Source organism: Cornus florida, unplaced genomic scaffold (genome assembly GCF_030987335.1).
Source record: "Cornus florida cultivar Cherokee Brave unplaced genomic scaffold, ASM3098733v1 CherokeeBrave_3.0.0_Hap2_Chr01, whole genome shotgun sequence".
Classification (NCBI taxonomy): domain Eukaryota; kingdom Viridiplantae; phylum Streptophyta; class Magnoliopsida; order Cornales; family Cornaceae; genus Cornus; species Cornus florida.
The window spans coordinates 41,402,419-41,424,360 of NW_026775571.1; positions in this window are offsets into that span (position 1 = coordinate 41,402,419).

A 21,942-nucleotide genomic window follows, 5' to 3' on the forward strand; every position below is an offset into this window, starting at 1 on the left:
GCATTGGGGCCTTCTTTACATTCTGCAAGGTATAAAACCTCGCACATTTGAAGAATTGGCAACACATGCCCATGACATGGAGATCAGTATGAAATCCCATGAAGGCAAAAGTCCCGTGGCCATAGAGCCACGCAAGGATAAGAAAGACTGGAAGAAGGGCGATAAGTCGTCAAAGACCGCTGCTAAAGATTCCATGGCCATCTCAACCACCCCAATCATGATATCTGTTAAAGATGATAAGAAGGATGATAAAAAGCCTCGCTAGTTCCAAGAGAGGGAAAGACAGCGTCCTACGCTAAAGGAGTTAGAGAAGAAAGAATACCCCTTCCCCGATTCCGATGTCCCTGGCATCTTGGAATGTTTACTCGAAAGTAAAGTTATAGAACTCCCGGAATGCAAATGCCCTCAAGAGATGGGACGTCTCAACAATCCAAAATACTGTAAATACCATCGTATTGTCAGTCATCCAATTGAGAAGTGTTTTATCTTCAAGGAGGTGGTGATGAATCTGGTAAAACAAGGAAAAATCTTGTTGGACACGGACGAAGTTGTAACTTCAAATCATACTACTGCTAGTGTGAAAACCTCTGTCGTGGGGAGTGCTCGTTCTCAACCTTCAACTTCTGAGATGTATTACACAATCATCTAGTTTGGCTCATTGGAACCAATCCCCATCTCTCTTGCCAAAGGGAGTGCATTTGACATTTCAACCTTTGGAAAGGTCTTTCCTTAGGATGATGAAGAATGATGGATTTTGGTGACAAAAAAAGAAACCAAGGAAGCAACGAGCTGACATTTTTCAGACTAGTTATTCTGACAAGGGGCAAAGGAAGAAGAAACTTCAATATCGCCATAAGCAGTCTGGCCATAACAAAAAAAATGGGTCAAGAAGACACAGTCAACCAAACACGCCTCTATAAGCCAAAGGATCCAGAAGCCTATTACTTTGCAAGAGTTCTTTCCAGAAGGATATCTAGATGACGAAACTGTGACAACTTACATGGTTTCAATTAAAACGAGCCCTGATGGTGAGAATAGCAAGGATCAAGATGAAGCGCAGACTGTAGAGAATCATGCAAAGGACGCTGCCATCATTGAAAAGTCCAATGATGATGAAGTAGTTGGAGGTACGCTAGATTCATGTTATGCACCAATTATTTTCACTGACGAAGATCTTCAGTTGGGTTCGAAGCCGCACAATTGTCCTCTTTTCGTTTCCGGTTACATAAAGGAACGAAGAGTTACTCGAATTCTTGTTGATGGTGGATCAGCGATGAATCTCATGCCAAAATTTACAATAAAAAATATCGGCATCACAGTCGACAAGTTATCTCGTAGCCATCTTATTATTCAAGGTTTTAACCAAAGAGGACAGAGAGCTATTGGCATGATTCGAGCAAAACTAATTATTGGCGAGCTCCAAGCTGAAACCTTATTCCATGTTATTGATGCAAAGACATCCTACAATTTATTGTTAGGAAGGCCTTGGATACATAGTAATGGTGTCATTCCATCGACTCTTTATCAGTGCTTCAAATTCTACAAGAATGGCGTACAAACAGTTGTGGCAGACCACAAACCATTTACAGAAACAAAATCTCATTTTGCTGATGCCAAGTTCTATATCGATCATGATACACCTACGGAAGTGCCCATCCCAAGCCATCCATCTACACAAGGGTTCAATCTACAAAAACAAAAGAAGCGTTAAGTGATCCATTAGATGTTTCAGTGGCAGACATTGTAAAGGTAGCTAAAACAAAAGGGGTCTCGATAAAAGCACATCGGACGAAACCTATTTTAAAGTATGTTCCAAAATCTCAACGACAAGAAGGGCAGTCACCTGTCATTGAGATACTTGAAACCAAGGAATTTAAATTGAAAATGTCACAAACCAAAGAGAAATAAGATATGCAAAAGCTGAAAGGAGAGTTAACTCTTCCTCTCACCAAGATTCAAAAGTCTTTGCCTTCCAAGCCTCCGTTAAAAGGGTTCATGTGGCCTTCTCAATCTCTAGTCAATCATGGATCACTTCCAAAACAAAGGACTAATGAAGGATTCGATCTTAAAGCATACCAACTCATGGCTAAGTCGGGGTATGATTTTACAAATCCTGCAAACCTTGGAAAACTGAATTCAGAGGTCACCAGTGATAAAATGCATGGCCTCAATGAGACACAGAAGAAGTTGAAAGATCAAGGGCATAAAATCATTCCACCCAAGTCTGGTATCGGTTTCGTACTTTCTGAGCCACTTCGAATTCACATCACAAAAAAGGATAAGAAGTCAAACACTTTTTACATTGGGTTTGAAGAAGTTGCGGATGAACAAGATCAACAGACTATAAATCAAAAATCAGTCTTTGACCGTGTTGGAGCTCCATGTGATCGAATATCTGTATTCAACAGGTTGTCAAGCCAAGAATCAAATGTTTCAAGTTCTCATGTCAGCAGTTTGCTTCGTGCCTCTATTTTTAATAGAATGAGCTTTCATGACCAAGGAAGAAAATCTCCACAACCTCAACCTTGAAAGTCAGTATTTTCTCGAATTAGTACTATCAATGATGCACCGCTAAAAAGTAGCAAGAGTGGGAAGTCAGAGGAAACAAGCATTGACATGGTGAACAATAGTGAAGTTCAGAGCCTAGTAACCTTGCGAATGAAACGTAAGACAAAGGTAGATGTCACCAATGATGTTACATTAAAAGCTAGAAGGTGAACCGTTGTATTCACTAATCAAGCAAAAGAAGTAGAAGACATTGGCGAATCATCTTGTGTTACTTCATACCACATCACTATTGAAGAGGAGCCTAACGCTGAATAACCAGATGACATCGAGAAAGCTCCATCAACACTAGAAGACGGGGGGCAGGCTACCATTGATCAACTCAAAGAAATCAACTTAGGGACTGATGATCAACCCAGACCAGTTTTCATTAGTACATTCCTAAGCCCCTCGAAAGAAAATGATTACTTTCAATTGTTGTCTAAGTACAAGGATGTCTTTGCTTGGACATACAAAGAGATGCCCGGTCTTGATCCTAAAATTGTAATGCACAATCTCGCTGTCAAACATGGGACACGTCCGATTAAGCAGTCTCAACGTTTCTTCCGTCCAGAGCTAGTTCCGAGGATAGAGGAAGAACTCAACAAATTGATTGAAGTAGGGTTCATTTGTGAGGTCAAATATCCAACATGGATTTCGAGCATTGTTCTAGTGAAGAAGAAAAAGGGACAGATTCGAATTTGTGTGGACTTTCGTGATTTGAATGAGGCATGCCCAAAAGATGATTTTCCTCTTCCTATCCCTGAGCTCACTGTAGATGCAACCACAGGGCATGAAGCTCTCTCATTTATGGATTGTTATTCTGGGTATAATCAGATAAGGATGACTCCGAAAGATGAGGAGTTAACTGTTTTTCGCACTCCTAAAGGTATATATTGCTACAAAGTTATGCCCTTTGGACTCAAAAATGCGGGAGCAACATACCAGCGCACCATGCAAAGGATTTTTGATGACATACTCCACAAGATTGTTGAATGTTATGTTGATGACTTAGTGGTAAAAATGAAAGAGCGAAGAAACCATTTACAAGATCTACGTACAGTTTTTAATCACCTCCGAAAATATCAGCTCAAGATTAATCCCCTTAAATGTGCATTTGGTGTGACTTTAGGGAAATTCCTGGGATACGTTGTACGTCATCGTGGTATTGAGATTGATCCTAATAAAGTTGAGGCCATTCAAAAGATGCCTCCACCAAAGAATTTGCGTGAGCTTCGAAATTTACAAGGTCAACTTGCGTTCATTCGTCGGTTCATCTCAAATTTGGCTGGCCGTTGTCAGCCTTTTAACCGACTCATAAAGAAAGACGCCCCATTCATCTGGGACCAATCTTGCCAAAATGCTTTTGATAGCATCAAAAAGTACCTTCTCAATTCTCCGGTATTGGGAGCACCTGTACCTGGAAAGCCGCTCATACTTTACATTGCTGCGCAAGAAGAATCGTTGGGTGCCTTACTTGCTTAGAATAATGAAGAATATAAAGAAAAGGCATTGTATTACTTAAGTCGCAGACTCACCCCAATGGAGCGAAATTATCCTCCAATTGAAAAAACATGCCTCTCACTTGTCTTTGCCTCTAAGAAATTGAGGCATTATTTCTTGGCTCATACGATACATCTTATTGCAAGAGCTGATCCTCTCAAATATGTCATGTCTAAATCGGTCCTTTCCGGACGCTTGGCGAGGTGGTCAATTTTGTTTAATGAATTTGAAATTGTTTATGTGCTATGAAAAGCAGTGAAAGGATAAGTCTTAGCAGATTTCTTAGCTGACCATCCTATTCCAGCCGATTGGGAAATTTCTGAAGATTTTCCTGATGAAGAAGTCTTCCTTGTGGACATCCTCCCTCCATGCATGATGTTTTTCGATGGGGCAGCACGATCAGCAGGCGTAGTTTTTATTTCTCCACAAAGACATGTTATTCTATACTCTTTTGCACTCGCTGAAAACTGCTCAAATAATGTAGCCGAATATCAAGCCTTGATCATCGGCCTTCAAATGGCAAATGAGATGAAAATCACGGATCTCGAAATATATGGAGACTTTAAGTTAGTGATTAACCAACTTCTTCAAGAATATGAGGTTAAAAAAAATGATTTAGTGTCGTACGATCCTTATGCCTCTCGTTTGTTGAAATAGTTTGATAGTGTCATGCTAGAACACATTCCGAGGAAAGAAAATCGGATAGCGGATGCTTTGGCAAATTTAGCTACAACATTAGCGTTAACTAATGAGGACCTGGTTGATGTTCCTGTATGTCAACGATGGGTCTTGCCACAAGTCTTGGAAGATAAATATGAAGAAAGTAATTTGGTTTCTTATTGGACACAAGAGGAAGAAGACTGGAGGCTCCCTATCATTAATTATCTGGAACATGGAAAGCTTCCCGAAGATCAACGCCACAAGACTAAAATACGAAGACGAGCACCTCGATTCATCTATTACAATGATACGTTGTATAGGCATTCATATGAGGGCCTTTTCCTTCGCTGCCTCGCAAATGATGAAGCCACCCATGCAATGAAGGAAGCACATTCTGGGATTTGTGAAGCCCATCAGTTTGGACCAAAACTTCATTTTCACGTCAAAAGAATGGGTTATTATTGGCCCACCATGGTTAAAAACTGCTTGGAGTATGCGAAGAGGTGTCAAGCCTGTCAATTCTATGCTAACTTCATACACCAACCACCAGAACCATTACACCCTACTGTGACGTCATGGCCATTCGATGCATGGGGTTTAGATGTAGTGGGTCCTCTAGAAAAATCTTCAAAGGGCCACTTGTATGTCTTGGCTGCCATTGATTATTTTTCCAAATGGGCAGAAGCTGCACCCTATAAATATGTGAAAAAGGAAACAGTGGTTGATTTCATCAAATTTAACATTATCTATTGATATGGTGTTCCTCGATACATTATCACTGATAATGAGACGAATTTCAAAAATAGTTGGGTAACTGACCTTTGTGAGAAGTTTGGTTTCAAATAACGTAAGTCCTCCATGTACAATGCCCCTACAAATGGTTTCGCAGAAACATTCAATAAAACTCTTTGTGCGTTATTGAAGAAAGTAGTTAACCAGACAAAGAGAGATTGGCATGAGCGAATGGAAGAAGCATTATGGGCATACCGCACTACACATCGTACACCTACTCAAGCGACTCCATATTCTCTTGTCTATGGTGTAGAAGCGGTTCTTCCATTAGAACAATAGATCCCTTCGTTGAGGATTGCCATACAGGAAGGCCTTACAAGTGAAGAAAAGGCCATCTTACGTCTTCAAGAACTGGAAGCATTGGATGGGAAGAGATTAGAAGCTCAACAACAGCTAGAGTGTTATCAAGCTCGACTTTCTAAAGCATTCAATAAGAAAGTTCGACCTCGGTCATTTCAAGTTCGAGACTTAGTATTAGCTGTTCGGAGACCAATTATCATGAATCGCAAGGGAAGTAAATTTGTATCTAAATGGGATGGACCATATGTTGTTCATGAAGTTTATACTAACGTCGCATATCTCATTATTGATGAAGACGGAGTAAGAGTGGGGCCCATTAATGGCAAATTCCTGAAGCGTTACTACCCATGAAGGCAATGCTCCTGATCGTACGAGCTTAAACTACACTATGCTCCAGGCCTGCATGAGCTAAAACTGTGTACGGCCCAAAAAAAAAAATTCATATTTTCTTTTGAACTACGTGATGACTTGATCCCTCGTTTGGGGGTACGTAGGCAGCTTATAAAAAAAAATTCACTCCTGGCCCGCAAGAGTATAAACTGTGAATGGCAAAATAAACAAATCAAATTCATTACGTTGTCATAATAAAATGATAATTTATTACAAGGTATGTGGGTAAAAAAAATAAAAAAAAAATAAATAAATAAAAATAACTTCTCATTAAGGCAACAAAGGGAGATCCTCAATTTCAGTTTGAGCATTTTGTAATAATTTCTCCATGAAATTCAAGGCTTTTATATCATCATCAGTGACAACGGAGGTTTCTTCGATTGAATGTTGTTCCTCCTTGAATTTTGCAATGTTAGTTTTTCTTTGGAGAATTCGGTTATTAGCTTTTTCAATGGTGGCTTTATGTCTTTCCATACAAGTATGCAAAAGTTCGATTTCTCTCTCACAATTATGCAGAGCTTCTTGAGCTGATTAAACTTGTTTCATGTCTACACAATCTAAAGCAAGAGCTTTTTTAAGGTGAGAACCAACATCGGCTAAACGTTGAGAGCGTACTTCTTCAGATAAGGCATGATCATGCTTAAATCAAACTTTGTTATATTCTTCACCATTCTGAATGTATACATCAATTCTATGGCGGAACTCCGGAAAATCCACACATTGTTTAGAAATTTCAAGAAAGATCTCGTCAAACTTTGGTTTAAGAGATGGAATCTTCGAAAGCGGTGTACACCTCACTTTACTCTTAATGATATTCCCAAATGCTTTGGCCGCCGTGTGCTTAATCTCAGAAATGGCACTCATCGGGTCAAAAGTAGTTGCAGAGGGTGTGATTCGGTGAGATGTCTGGGCATCCCTAAGGTGATGACTCTTAGTCGATAATGCAGTAGTAGTTGCAAGAATCTTTTCAACATTCATAACCATTTGTTGGCTTTGGACGTCCTTCTCAGTCAAAGAGGCTTGGGGTTGTGACTGCCTTTCAAGGGACTCCACCTCTTGTAAGAGAGGGTCGTTCTCATCTTGAGTAATTGCACAGTTTCTTTTAACTGCTAAATCAAATGCATATGATCCTTAAATAGATTCCCCACTGCATATAGGATTAGTAACCATAACAACATCTTCTCCAAGAAAGCCTTCATTGCCTTTTGTTTGAAAAAAAATTGAGATAATGAAAATGAAAAACAAATAAAAAATAAAAAAAAATAAAAAAAATAAAAAATCTTTACTTGGATGGGTTCCAAACTGCTATTAACTCCTTCAAACAAGTGGTCTAAATAATGAGGAATAACAACCCGATCATATGGGAAGTTATTTACACCTACATGTTTCCAGTTACGGTCTTCATTGTCAGTTTCTTTATCTGAATGGACTAACAATTGAGAATGTTGTCGAGATTCTACTGGTGACAGAAATTGCTCCGTTGGCGGGTCTGCATTGATATTGTTGATCTTGTGAGTTTCAATGGCTTCTTGTCTACAACGAGAGTTCGACTTGAGTCCACTAATAATGACTTTTCTAACTTTGGCTGGCGATTCCTTTGGAGAAATTGTATGCTTAGTCGACAATGAAACCAGTCTTTTGAATGGATCAACATATACGTTGGACCACCATATAGCATATGCTTTGGTAATTGAGGACTTCTGGTGACTAGATGTTAAAAGAAGCAACGCGTCACAACCAGAAGAGTAATGAACGGAGGAAGTCCAACACTTTAAAAGTTCTTCTAAGGTACAATTACGAATATCGTTCTTCAATTTTCCAGGAACATCTTGGTGGTATCCAAATTGTCGACTAAATCTATGTGGACTATATGGCTCAATGAGAAGACGGTCATCTTGGCGCAATGTCAAATAACATGATCGAAGACTGATTAGGTAGTCAGAGTCAGGCTTTATCATTTGGCCATTGTCCACAATGAGTCGTTGTTTTAAAGATCTTTTAGACAGATTAGTTAAAATTACTCCTTCACATGATCTGAATAAATTTTGAGCTTCAAAAACGTCAAAATGTTTTGTTCCTCCTTCTCCTGTATATAATGTCATTCGAGGCCAGTATTTGGTATGGGGAACGGTGAAATTAGTTTGGAAATAATCACTCAACCATCCGAATACATAGTGTATAGGAAATATCGCAGAGCAACGTCTAGGATCTGGTGAGGAAACAATCTCGTTCAAACCTCTGTAAATACTGGCCAAAACTGGGATGGAAAGACAAATGTTGCAGCCATTTGCTAACATGCTGGCAACCTTGAAGGTTCTAGGACAAATCACGTTACCAGGGTGTGCAGGCAAGGCGAATTTACAGAGCCAACATGCTTAGAAAACGGCTAGATAAGTGGTGTCTCTCAATGCTTCATCTACACCAAGGTTAATAAATACTTCATTCTCTTTGGTGGACATTGGCCGGACAAGAGGGATTGCACCAGAAGGGTTCTGAGTTTCCTTTGGACGATAAACTTTATTTTTTTTCATTCTCTTTGAGGGATTGGCATGCCTTGATGCATCTTGAAACCAGAAACTAATCCAGTCAGATATCTTCACATTCTGTTCTCCTTTGTACTTTTTGCGGAGTCTGTGGAAAGCCAAAAATAGATGTTGACAACTCAAGGGGAGAAAACGTTTGTTTTTGCCAGCTCTCGAGAGTTCATCTGCACACAGAATGACTTCATCATAAATTCTTCCTTGATGGGGGAGACCGCCTAGTGCATATAAATCTCGAAAGGAAATAGACAGCTCACCAATAGAACAATGAAGAGTATTAGTGGCTGGGCACCAACATTCGAGGAATGCTTTGAATACCTCTTCATGGTGATCATATGAAAACAGGGAGGCGAATAGAGTACCATATAGATTTTGTTTTAATAAGAAGTCATTGAAGCGCACCAAGACATCTTCTAACCATTCCCAATATAGTTCGGTGTGTGGCAATTCAGCAGAAGGTGTACAGGGAATACTCCATGACACTTTCTTCGCTTGAACATTGTGACCCAATAGTGAAAACTGGTTCTCCTCAACTATTCTTTCATGAAGTGGAGAATTTAATATCAAGGCCTCCGAGACAAGGGATTCTTCATTAATGTGATCAAGACCAAAGTTGGTAAGGTCGCATGTAGCCTTGCATGTCCAATGAGAAGAACATTGTTCATTGTCGGGATCAGGCATTTGAATACGTGTCCAATGAGAAGAACAATGTTTATTCTCGGGATCAAGCATATGAATGGCATCGCGAACGAGAAGTGAATCGAATACGCTTAATGTGGTTCCTTGGTTTCTTCGACAATTTTCGCTCTTTAAAATAGTCACATTTTGCTTCATAAAACACTTGAATGCCACCATGATGGAATAATACATAAATTTTGAAGCTCGATCAATGTTGTAAAGAAAGAAGATTTCAATTTCTGATATGATTGGTGTAATCAAGTTGTTATATCCAATCAAGTCCTAAAAAAAAATAATAAAAAAAAAAAATAGTTCTCCAACAAGCGTGGAGGGGGAAAAAAAAAATTAATTTTCCAGCAATGTGGAGAAGAGAAAAATAAATAAATAAATAAATAATTAGTTCTCCAACAAGCGTGAAAAATAAATAATAAAAATAAATAATAAATAATAAAAATAAATAAATAAATTTAATTTTCTAGCAACGTGGGGAGAGAGAGAGAGAGAAAAAAAAAAAAAAAAAAAAAAAAAAAAACTCTCCAGGAAGCGTGGAGGGGAAAAAAAAAAAGAACAACAGTAATACCTATGTGTTTAAGCAGATGCCGCAATCTCACACAATCTTCAGAGGCTGCGATCTTACAAGTCCTTCAGAGCTGATTGAAATTGATGTCAAAATCCTATGACTTGGGTGATATATATATAGGCAAGGGATTTGTATAAATTGGAAAGTAAAATTTCCGAAGTGGGATTGGAAAGGCACAAAAAAAAAAAAAAAAAAAAAAAAAAAAAAAAAAAAAAAAAAATGGAAAGTTGGATACTTCAAGTCTCACTTGAAAGAGGAAACAAATCCTGTTAAACATGGGACTCGAAGTGGGGGCAATTTGTAGACACTAAAATTTTAGTGGACTTTGATTTAGATAAATGGACCCATTAAATATGGGCCTAATATTTAATTAAGTTATTTAATTGGCCCACACTTGGTCCACTTAAATTATTTAATTAACCCAGCCCAGATAGTTAAATAAAAAGAATAATTATTCTTAAATAAAATATATTTGGAATAATTATTTTTAAGGATAATTATCACAATATAACCGGCCGGCCCAATTATAATTTTATCCTTATCAGGAGATGCACGTGTCATCATCCTATTAATCCAAGAAGCCTATAAATAGAGGCCTGGAGGAAGAAGAAAGAGAGTCAAAAATTTTGCATTCAGAGATCCAGAATTCCAAAGAGAAATACAGAAGCTCTCATCCCCTACATCCAAATCCAAAGGCGAAGAATACTAAGCACATCAAATCGTGCCGGTCTTCATCAAATTCCACGGTGATCAACAACAAGCACATCAAATCGTGCCATTCCTTACCCAAATTCCAAGACGATTCAAGAACAAACTCGTGCAGCCCTTGGATCTAACCAACCAACAAAAAAAGGGAGATTTAATCAGAGGACCAGTTCTTTCTTTTGTAAAGAATATTACAGAGGATTGTACCTCAGTTTCTCAAATTAATAAAATTATATTATTTGCTCCCTATTTTGTTTCTATTGCAGACTTACAAAATTTGTGTGTACAATGCCTAATTCGTTCTAATCCGATCCGATCCGTGACCACCCCTAGTAAGTGAATCTATATCCGATTTGTTAATAAAAAGATATTCGATCCGATAAAAATGTAGCTCCCAACTTAAAAGAAAAAAAATTAATGTCAAAAGGGTATAAAAAACAATGATTAGAAAAAAAAAATGATAGAAAACAAAAGATAAATAAAAGAGGGAAGGTAAAGAAAAAAAAAAAAAAAAAGATCATTTACTGTCTTTGTTAGAGAATAAATATTATGACATTATTAATATGTATATTAGGAGATTTTTATGATTACCTTTCTTTCTTTCTTTTTTTTCTTTTTTCTTTTTTACATCTAATATAAATTTAATAAGAGTTTTGTATATAGCACAATACTTAGGTCATCACTAGTGAGATCTACAATATTCTTACCGCTTATGTGGTTCAATGAAAAGAAAATACGTCATCTTTTATTAAAAGGTTAGAAAAATAAAATAAACCAGATCCTACCCAAATGAGATCGGGTAAAGTTCTCCACCATCGTCTTCCTCTCAAGCTTTTAGTCCTGGACATTATCATTTAATTGGGCAAGAATTTTTGAAAGGGGTATGACCATATATATATTTTTTTCCATACATTTAGGGTTCTTTTTCTTGAAGGGTTTTCCATGAAAGATCATGTATTAGATTGAAGGATCCTTACATATTAACACAAAACTCAAAAACCTGATTTACCGTGGATCCGTTTCTTTCTCTCCTTTTTTTCCGTTCTTTTTTTTTTTTTGGTTATTTAAATGATGATTTTTTATTTAGGGAAAAAAAATCAATGGAATTTGATCCTCACATCTGTTTCTCTCTCTCTTTTTTTCTTTTTGTCTAGGTTATTTAAATGTTGATTTTTTATTCAGGGAAAAAATGAATGATGATGCGTGAAACTAGAAAATAATGGATCATACCTCCTTCAAATATTCTTATCAATTGAATGATGATGTACTAGAAGCTTGAGAGGAAGAAGTTGGTAGAGAGAAAGGGATGAAGGCTGTGCCGGAAAGATAGAGAACCAAGAGGGATGTGAACCCTTGAAAAAAAAAAAAAAAAGGTTGAACTCACTTTACCCAATCTCATTTGGGTAGGATCCGATTTTTTTTTTTTTTTTTTTTGATCTCTTTAATGAAAGAGAAAGTGTTTTCTTTTCATTGGACCACATAAGCGGTGAGAATATTATAGATCCTCACTAGTGAGGACCTAAGTACTGTCCTTGTATATATAATATAAAATATTATTATATATATGTATATATAAATTTGGGAGGAGATATTTGCACTCCATTTTTCTACACTTATACTACATTTTTCTTTTTTCTTTTAGGTAATTGACAAAAAACCCCTAAATTAATTAATACATTATCTCTTATTTCGTTATACCCTAACTACCCTTTGCACTAAAAACTTTCCTTTTTTTCCTTCTTTGCTTACTTTAATGTTTTTTTTTTAATTAAGAAAATTACACTTAATTGACTACTTTTTATTTATTTATTATTATTTTTTCTTGACAAGCTCCCATTTCCCCCATTATTATTTTTTAATTAAATTTTTGAAGGAGATGATATGATTTCCTTGGATATGGACTAAAACTTTTTTTTTTTTTTTGGCTCTCAAATACGGATCCACATTACGATTAGGGTTTTGTTGTCAAATATTTCCTCACTTCTATTATTATTATTTTTTTTTCAATTTCCACAACATATTACTTATGCTTTAAATAAGACGGCCTATGTGGAAAGAGGAGAATATGAAGTGGAAATTCAAATATATATATATATATATGTATCTCCAAAGGACATTCTTGAACTTTAAACCCAATTTTTAGCAACCAAAGGTAAGAACAGAGTCTCCAAGCTTTCTTTGAAGATGGACATCTAAAGCCTTTCAACCTTGTCCTCCACCTAAACTGTTTCCTCTTGATTTCAGTGAGGGCCAGGTGAAGTAAGGCCTTGTTGAGATCCTCACGGCTTGATGAGTACTTAATTAAAGCACTCTAAGCAACTTCCTTATTTCAATGAGAAGAGAATTTGCACAACTAAAATTATTATAATGATGGATTAGTGCTAAATTCAGTGACAAAATGGTGAAAATTATTGACCAAAAAAAATAGTAAGACATTGTGCGTGTGTGAAGTAGACTAATAATAGAGAAAAATGAAAACAGAAGAAATGCTGACACACCACTCCAATTCAATGGCAATGAGTGTAACATCTATTTCTTCCACTATCATATGCATTTTATTAACCACAACTTATTTTTTCTCTGTCATTTAGGTTACTATTATAAGTTTTCTTTTCTTTTTTCTTTTTTCTTTTTTTTTTCCTTTCTTCCTTTCTGAAATTGATATTTCGTCCGTAGCTATATTGGCTACATAATTTTACAATGCCTAAATTGAATGAAGAAGATAGAAAAGTTAATTGGGGAGAGAGAAGGGAAGACGAAAATATCTTTCCATAATTGAAAGGGTAATTGTGGTATTCTTAAAAAAAATTATTTATTTATAAAATTAGGGATAGAAGTGTCATTTCTTTTAAAAATGTAGTATATGATTTGTTTCGCTGGAAGGATGGAAAAATTGATGGAAGGGAGACGAGAAGTGATGGATGAGGCATCCCTAGGAAAGGAAAGATGTCTCCCTCAAATTTTGTTTGATTAGATGGAATAGATAGTAGAAATGATAGATGATGTGACACATTATTTTTGTTTGGTTAAGAGGGAGGGAAAGAAGGGTTTTATATTCTTTTTACCGATATAGCCTCATTATTTAAAATTATAAAAACTCTATATTTATTCCAAGTTTATAGCAAGGTTAGAAATGGAAAGTACATATTTTTGTTAATTGTTACTTCTTTCTTCCAACTCTTCCTCCCAATTTTGGGCGGGTAGAAAAATATAAAGAAATGAAGGGTCAAGCATCTCTCCTTACTTTCTCCCTTTTTCCGTGTATAGAAAAGTGGAGTACGAATATCCCCTCCCATAAATCTAATTAGAACAGATTATTATCGATCATAAATTCATATTCGATTTATTAAGTAATCCAATTATCATATTCGAATCATAATTAAGTGATCAAATTTTTTATTCAATTCATATCCGAGTAATCAAATCGGATACGAATCAAAATCCCCTCCAAAGGTATACCTACAAGACTCAATGCATTGAAAAGACCCATACAATCACGCTACCAACGCCTACCTGATCCATTTGGAAATTAGGCTTTGGGCACTAGTTGTTGTTCGTTCCAATGGTTCTGTGGGTTACAACTTCAGAGAGATCAATAGATAATGGTTCATTTGTTTTCGGAATTACTTAAATGGCAATTTTTATTTTTATTTTTTAATGAGGTGGACAACTTTTAATATAGATTTTTTTGTTCCAAAAATAACGGGGACACAGGGAATACGGAGGACTATTAGATTTCCCCTTATATATATATATATATATATATATATATGACACACACACTATGGTGTAGATTTATGTAAATTATAGTATATAAGCCACCGAAAATAAGCCGCCCTCTGTGAAGCCTGATCATGTCGAACGGCACACACCTTTCCGAAGAGATTCTGTTTGACATACTCTCTCGACTGCCGGTGAAGTCTCTCTGCCGATTCAAGTGCGTATCGATCCCATGGCGTATTTTAATCGCAGACCCTCGGTTTGTCAAAGCACACCTCAATCGAAACAACAGATGTGGGAAAATCATCGTCGACGGTGACTCTCTTTACTCCGTCGACTGCACTGAAGCATCTAATAACCATGCCGTCACTGCAACCAAGAATATTCATTGTACCAACATCGTGGGTTCTTGCAACGGCTTGATTTTAGTTGCCGATAATTATCAGCCCAAGTTTTTATTGAATACATCCACTAGAGAATTCATGGAATTACCCAAATTTTCTCTCGTCTCCGAACCCCCTTTTCCTCATAGATTCAAAATGTATGGTTTTGGGTACGATGCATCTAGAGACGAATACAAGGTGGTGCTTGTTTGGTGTTCCTGGCGTTCGTATACACATATAAGTTTCTATACGTTGAGAACCGCTTCATGGGTTTCAGGCATGTTCCTGATTTCCACTATAAACCTATTATTGGGACGGACTCATTCTCGGTTGGTGTTCCTGTGAATGGTTCTTTACATTGGTTAGCTCATAAATGTTCAGAAGATTCTCCATGTCAAATTATATGTTATTTGTGCATTTGATGTAACAAACGAGAAATTCCGGGATCTATTGGTAACATGCCCTTTGCACAAGTCAAGTGATTTTTTGGTGGTTATTGGAGGGTGTCTTGCTATGCTTGTATGTCCTGACTATGGCGATATTAATGTTTGGGTGATGAAGGAGTATGGGGTGACTGATACTTGGACCAAATTTTTAACAATCAATTCGTGGTCATATTGTCGAACCCCGGTTATAATTTCTATGGTGGATGGGATAGTTCGGCTGGATATAGATGGCAACGAATTGGTTGCATACAATTCTGAGGAAGAGGAATCAAGGTATATAAGGGTGCATGGCATTCCGTCGAAGTTTAGAGCAAAGAAGACCCGTGTGGAGAGCCTTATCTCGCCCAATTACGAACGTTATGAAGGCATTGAAAACTCGAGAAAGAGGTAACTTATTTCATCTTTTGGCGGATCATTTTTTTCATGTATTCACATCACATATATATGCCACTATTTTATACAACTTCTAGCATTTGCAAGATAATAGATGCAGTAGAATTATATGGTTGTATACTTATATTTTCAATATCATCGTACTTGGATTTGTATACGAGTGCCTGAGTTAGTGAACACTACTGAGTGCTGGTCTTGAATGGTGAATGTTTGCACCAGAGTGAATATCATTTACTTCTAGTCCTTTTCATTTCAAGTCCAAATTTCACTTAATTACAATCCAAGTAAATTTTCTTTTCATTACATTTAAATAAAACGCTTAAACCTTTATGAAAATTCCAACTTATAAATTAACAACATATATCCAGTACTTCACGGGATCCACTAATCCTCAACAATCATTAAAACAAATTACACAAATTCACCAAAATTGAAATTAAGGTAACAATATTTCAAACATATTATTAAACCCTCTTAAAAAAAGTATTTATCTCCTAGAAGCTTGCAGCTTTTCATGTCAAATGTGTCTTCGCTACTCCAAGCTTTCTCACAATCACGGCCTGAAAATGATAGGAGTCTTGAGTGTAGTTATTTAGTAGGCCAATTTATAGTACTACAGTAATGCATCTTTCCTTTATGGAGTGCAAAGACACCAACACCTGTTCAAGCCAAATGTACTACAGTAATTAACCTTATTCTCCTGGAATATCTCTCTCTTAATATTTTGATTATTTTTTTTTTTTCAGGATTTTAAGTAATCTATTTTGGGGTGAAGTTAAGCTTCCCTCCTTAATGTGCAAGTGGAATACCTTATAAAATTAAGAATTAATTTCACTGACACCTTCTTAGGTTTAATCAAATATCACCTTAGAACGCCTTTCGAAAATTACTGTCGCTTAAGTCCAATTTTACTTTTCCGTTACTAACACATTTATAATATGTGAAAAGACAATTTTACCCCAAAATTTTTTATACTCTTTATTCCAAAATATCATCAATTTAAAAGGACAACATTGCCCTCATTATATAGTCTCTCTCCCTCTCTACTTAGGATCATCATCTTCCCAACAACCATTCCACATAGCTCCTTGATCAATCCAGGTTAATTAGAACATTATACTTAGTTTCCTCTTGGTGCAGAACAACAAATTTTGATGCCATGGCCTTTTGTTTTTTTTTTTTTTCCCGTCAAATCCTTTTGGAATATGTAAATCTCACATATTGCAATGAAGCACCCTAACAGCTAATGATGAGTTGTGTCCGCTATTTTACTATCAATAATGTTGTTTTGTGTTTGGGGTTTTATTGTCTGATTGCAGATCCTAACAACTAATGTTGTTTTAGGATTGCAATGATCTTAGCAAAACCGTTGTACTACTATGAAATTAATTAGATAGAAAACTCAAACGCACAAGTATTTGAAGATGTGACCCTCTGCAACTTCCGATTTGAGCTGATGAATCGACCTTTTTGAGCTTACGTGATAAAGATTGGGTTAATTTTGTAATATGGTGAGGCGGTGAGGAAGAAGAGAAGTGAGGGCCGTGAATATGGTGAGGGGGTATTTTCATAATTTTACAATAATAAATATGAGTTTTAAATTTAATATTAAATTATAAAGTTAATTTTGTCATTTCACAATGTAATAAACGGGTCGGTCACGGGTATGTGGTAACTTGATATCGTTTGTTTAGTTCAGGGGGTGTTTAATTTTAATGGGGTTTTTTTTTTTTAATGAAAATGATAAAAGAGGGGGGTTATGTGATTTTTCTCCTTATTTTAATAGGTCAATACAAAGTCAAAAGGATAATAATCTCTTTTTACATTTAAAAAAAAAAAATAGTCTAATACAAACAATTGTTATGTGAGTGATAGTAATTTTCGAAAGATGTTTAAATATGATATGGCCAAATCTGAAGGGGGCATCAGTGAAATTAATCCTAAAATTAAAGGTCTGATTTGAAATTATGAATTCTTTTGGGAAGAGAATGTTGAGAAATGACCTTTTCTTTTTTTTCTTTTTTTTTTTTCTTTGACAACTTAAAAATTTCCTTGTCTAAAATTTTTCCTTTTTTAAATCTCTCTATCACATACACACCCCAGAACACATTTATGCACACAAAAAACTATAATCAATTAACATGCTAGCAATTTATATATTTTTCTCTAATATTGCATATCATGGGATGCAGGTGATGTTGGACCATGGTATGGAGTTAAAAGTTGCTTTTCTGTTCTATGAACGAGAACGAGATTATGAAAGATCTGGCACGTCCATGGAGGGGAAGATTAAGAAAGAAAGATGTGATTTAGCCAACCGAACGAAACGACTTTGGAGGAAATATGGGCGAAACATTTACATCAAAAACAGTCTTCAAAGTTCTTTGTTTTTTTTCCTTCATTCTGTTTTTATCTTGTTAAAAGTATGTTATATACGAGTAGTAGTTATTATATGGGTAGGTGAGGTGCTAGCCCAATTGTTTGGGGCTCATGGCTTGTGTCTGAAACCCACCAGCGTCATTACCCCCTACCATCTAACTCCCTAACTGGATTAATGTTACAAGTAAAATTTGTCCCATATCGAATTTGGATAGAGGTTGAAGTGTGTATAAATGGGTGGGTATGTAGCACTACCCAATAATTCGAGCTTTTGGGTAAATGGACAAACGTCCACCCGTTACAGTTGGTATCAGAGCCAGACCCAGTCCTTAATCCGGTGTCACGCCAAGCGCCCGGCCTGGAAGGCGTCCGGGTCTGCCTCCGTGTAGGCAGGGTGGTCCGACCGCAACGAGGGTGTTGCGTGGGTTCGAGTGGGGGAGAATGTTACAAGTGAAACTTGTCCCACATCGGATTTGGATGGGGGTTGAAGTGTGTATAAATGGGTGGATATGCAGCACTACCCAATAGTTCGAACTTTTGGGTAAATGAGCAAGCGCCAACCCGTTACAATTAACCATTGCCAAGTCAATGATATCAGACACCATGAAAGGTCCTGTGGGGGCTTGAATTTTTTTTTATTTACAAAATTATCTATAATTTTGTAATAAAATTTAAAAATATCCTTACTTCCACATGAAAATTTTAAATATGCCCCCTCTCAATTTCTAATGATAGCACACCCTACATTATTGTTGTTTAAAGCCACCCTCTCTCGTACAAATCTCTGGGTTGTCACTATTTGCAATGCCTGATTTTACAGTGACTATGTTGTTGTTTTGGTAAAATTAGAAAATTGTAATACTCAAAGTAATATTTTTTAGGGCAAAGTGCAATAAATCCCCTTCCCCCCACCCCCCCGGGGAAATTTTTTGACAAGAAACCTCCTTAAAGAAAAAAGTTCACATAAAACCCTCCCTAGACTATCCAAATTGTTGCAAAGTGATGTTATAATGACTAAAGTGCCCCTTAATATAAATTTAATAAAATAGTGCTCCTTAATATTAAATAAAAATGAATACAAACTCATTAGGCATACTGTTATAAAAATTTGATTCTTTTTTAAATGGCGAGTTTACAAGAAAATGAAAATACCTTGAAACAATTTTCATAATTTTCTTAAATTTTTATTTTTAAAATATAAAAATCTATAAGAAAATAGAAAATACCTTTATTAAGCTTTTCTCTTCTTCCTTATTTTTAAAAATAAAAATACTTGAATCAATTATCAAAATCTTTATTTTTATTTAGCTTTTCTTTTTCTTTTTTTCTTTTTGAAAATAAAATTTGAGAAATGTTTTTAAAAAAATTCAAGTTATATTTATTTTATTATAGACTCACCATTTAAAAAAAATCAAAAATCAAAAATTTCGTAACAGCACTATGTCAAATTAATGAGTTTTGTATTAATTTTAATTTAATATTAAGGAGCACTATTTTATTAAATTTATATTAAGTGGCACTTTAGTCATTATAGCATCATTTCGCAACAAATTGGATTCTTAAGGGGTTTTATGTGAACTTTTTTTTTTTTTTCTAGGGAGGTTTCTTGCCAAAAATTCAAAGTATAAGTGGTTTTTATGCAATTTGCCTTATATAATAGGAATGGGGCCATTTTTGTCTCAAATATATTTTTCATCCACTTTGTTACTCCATTGGATAGTTGAGCAATTTTTTTTTTTTTTTTTTGGCAAAAAATTAGTCGAGGAGATTTATTTCAAAACGCGAATAGTCGAAAAGGATTTATTACACTTTGCCCTATTTTTTAATACATTGTCAAGAAGATATAATTGTAAAATTAATTAGAAGGTTTTAAGAATAAGTTTGTGTGGTTGGATTACATTATACAATCACTTTTCATTTAAAAATAATGTTTGTCTTAGGTCGGATAAGAAGAAACTTCCTTCTTATGATGAGATGATCCAATAAAATATCAACAACTGTTAAAGTTTTAAAAGAAAAAGAAAATGATAAATACAGTAAATAGAAACTGATTCTTCCCTCTTTCTCTCTCACACAAACAAAATTACTTCTGCGTTTTGAATCTAAAATCAAACAAACAAAATTTAGAGACAATAAAATCTAAACATGCAAATTATTTTACCGGTCTGCCCCAATAAATTACCCTTCGCAATATGGCTACCCTACCACCACTCTCTTTCCATCACAGGCCCCTCTCTCCACCACTACCACTGGTCCACCACCGTGCTCCACATACTCCCTATCTCTCTCTCTCTCCCCTGCCACTGGTCCACCACCGTGCTCCACATACTCCCTATCTTTCTCTCTCTCCCCTGCCACTTCTCTCTACCACCGCATCCTCTCTCCCCTACCACATCGCCCCTCCCACTCTCTTATTTCTCCTGTCCCTATTGTTCAATCTCATTCAAAGACAATTTTACTAGTAAGAATTCTGAAATCCAAAAACTCAACTTCAATAATTGACTTTCCCTCTCTCTCTTCCTATATATATATATATATATATATATATATATATATATATCAATTTCATCAATTATCGATGAATTTTCAGTTAATGGAATTCCATAAGTCCAACCTAAAACTTTCAAGATGTTATCAATTAAGATCTTTTTTGGGAAAGGTAAAAAGAATTATTACGTAAAAAAAAAAAAGAGATAAGGGGATCATTATCAATGACATCGTTTGATGGATTTGGAAGATCTCGTGTTGAATGGTGTTCGTTGAACATATGCTTGTCTTCACTCCTCTCGTTGAATGGTGTTCATATGCTCTTCCTTCTCTAATGCGCGCGCACACACTCATAGATATATATATATATATATTGTATTATTCTGAATTGTGTATATATTGTATTAAATATCAGTAAACTTTGTGAATTTTATGATGCTGGTGATTTACAAAATTAAAAAGAAACATTGTTTGATTTTGATTCAAAATACAGAAGTAATATATATTGCTGCGTGGGAGAGAAAGAGGGAAGGATCAATTTTTATTCTCTATAGTCATCATTTTTTTATTCTTTTAAAACTTTAACAGTTATTGATGTTTTATTGGGTCATCTCATCATAAAATGGAACCTCCTTCTTATCCGGCCTAAGGCAAGTATTGTTCTTCATTTAATACATTTAACATAATTTAATGAGTTATGACTCCGAATTAACAATACTTTTTAAGCTATTTTTTTAAGTGATAATTAAATATGTATTATCATATCCATTTAATGAACACTTATAAGCTAATAATTTTTAAATTTGATGAACAAATATTTTTATAGATTTAATTGGGTCAAGAAAACAAATATTAATGTATAATTTGAAGGAAATACTATCCACAATCAAGACTCAAGAGAAGTAGCCATATAATTTGAAGGCGGGACTTTAAAGAAATTTTCTACTAGAATATTAATGTCATGTACTGGTATTTGGTCCAAGGGGTCAAAACCCTCTTATTGCAAGTCTTGGTATCGGTTTTAGTGGAATAGTTCCGTCGATTCCTTTTAAGAACAAAAAAATATTAAAATAAAACAAAAATAAATTAATTTTTAGTAAGGTATTTTATACATTTGGCCTGATGAACTCGTTCTTAGTCTCGACCAACACTTTTGTCAAACACCGAAAAAATAAAAATAAAAAATATATATACATGTTAGTTGAGAAAAGAAATTTTTTTTTTTTTTGAGAAAAATATTTTTTTATCAAAACAAACTAGGCAAATCAGAATCCTTTTCATCACAAAGCATCACTAGTACCAAGTACGAGATACATTCTCTGCTTAGTGACAAAACGAGGTCTATCTTAAGCTTACCAATTTCAATCTCATCCCACATGTGATGTTCATCAAAGCAAAAATCTCAATCTTCAAACACTGTAAATGGAACTCACTTATGAAAA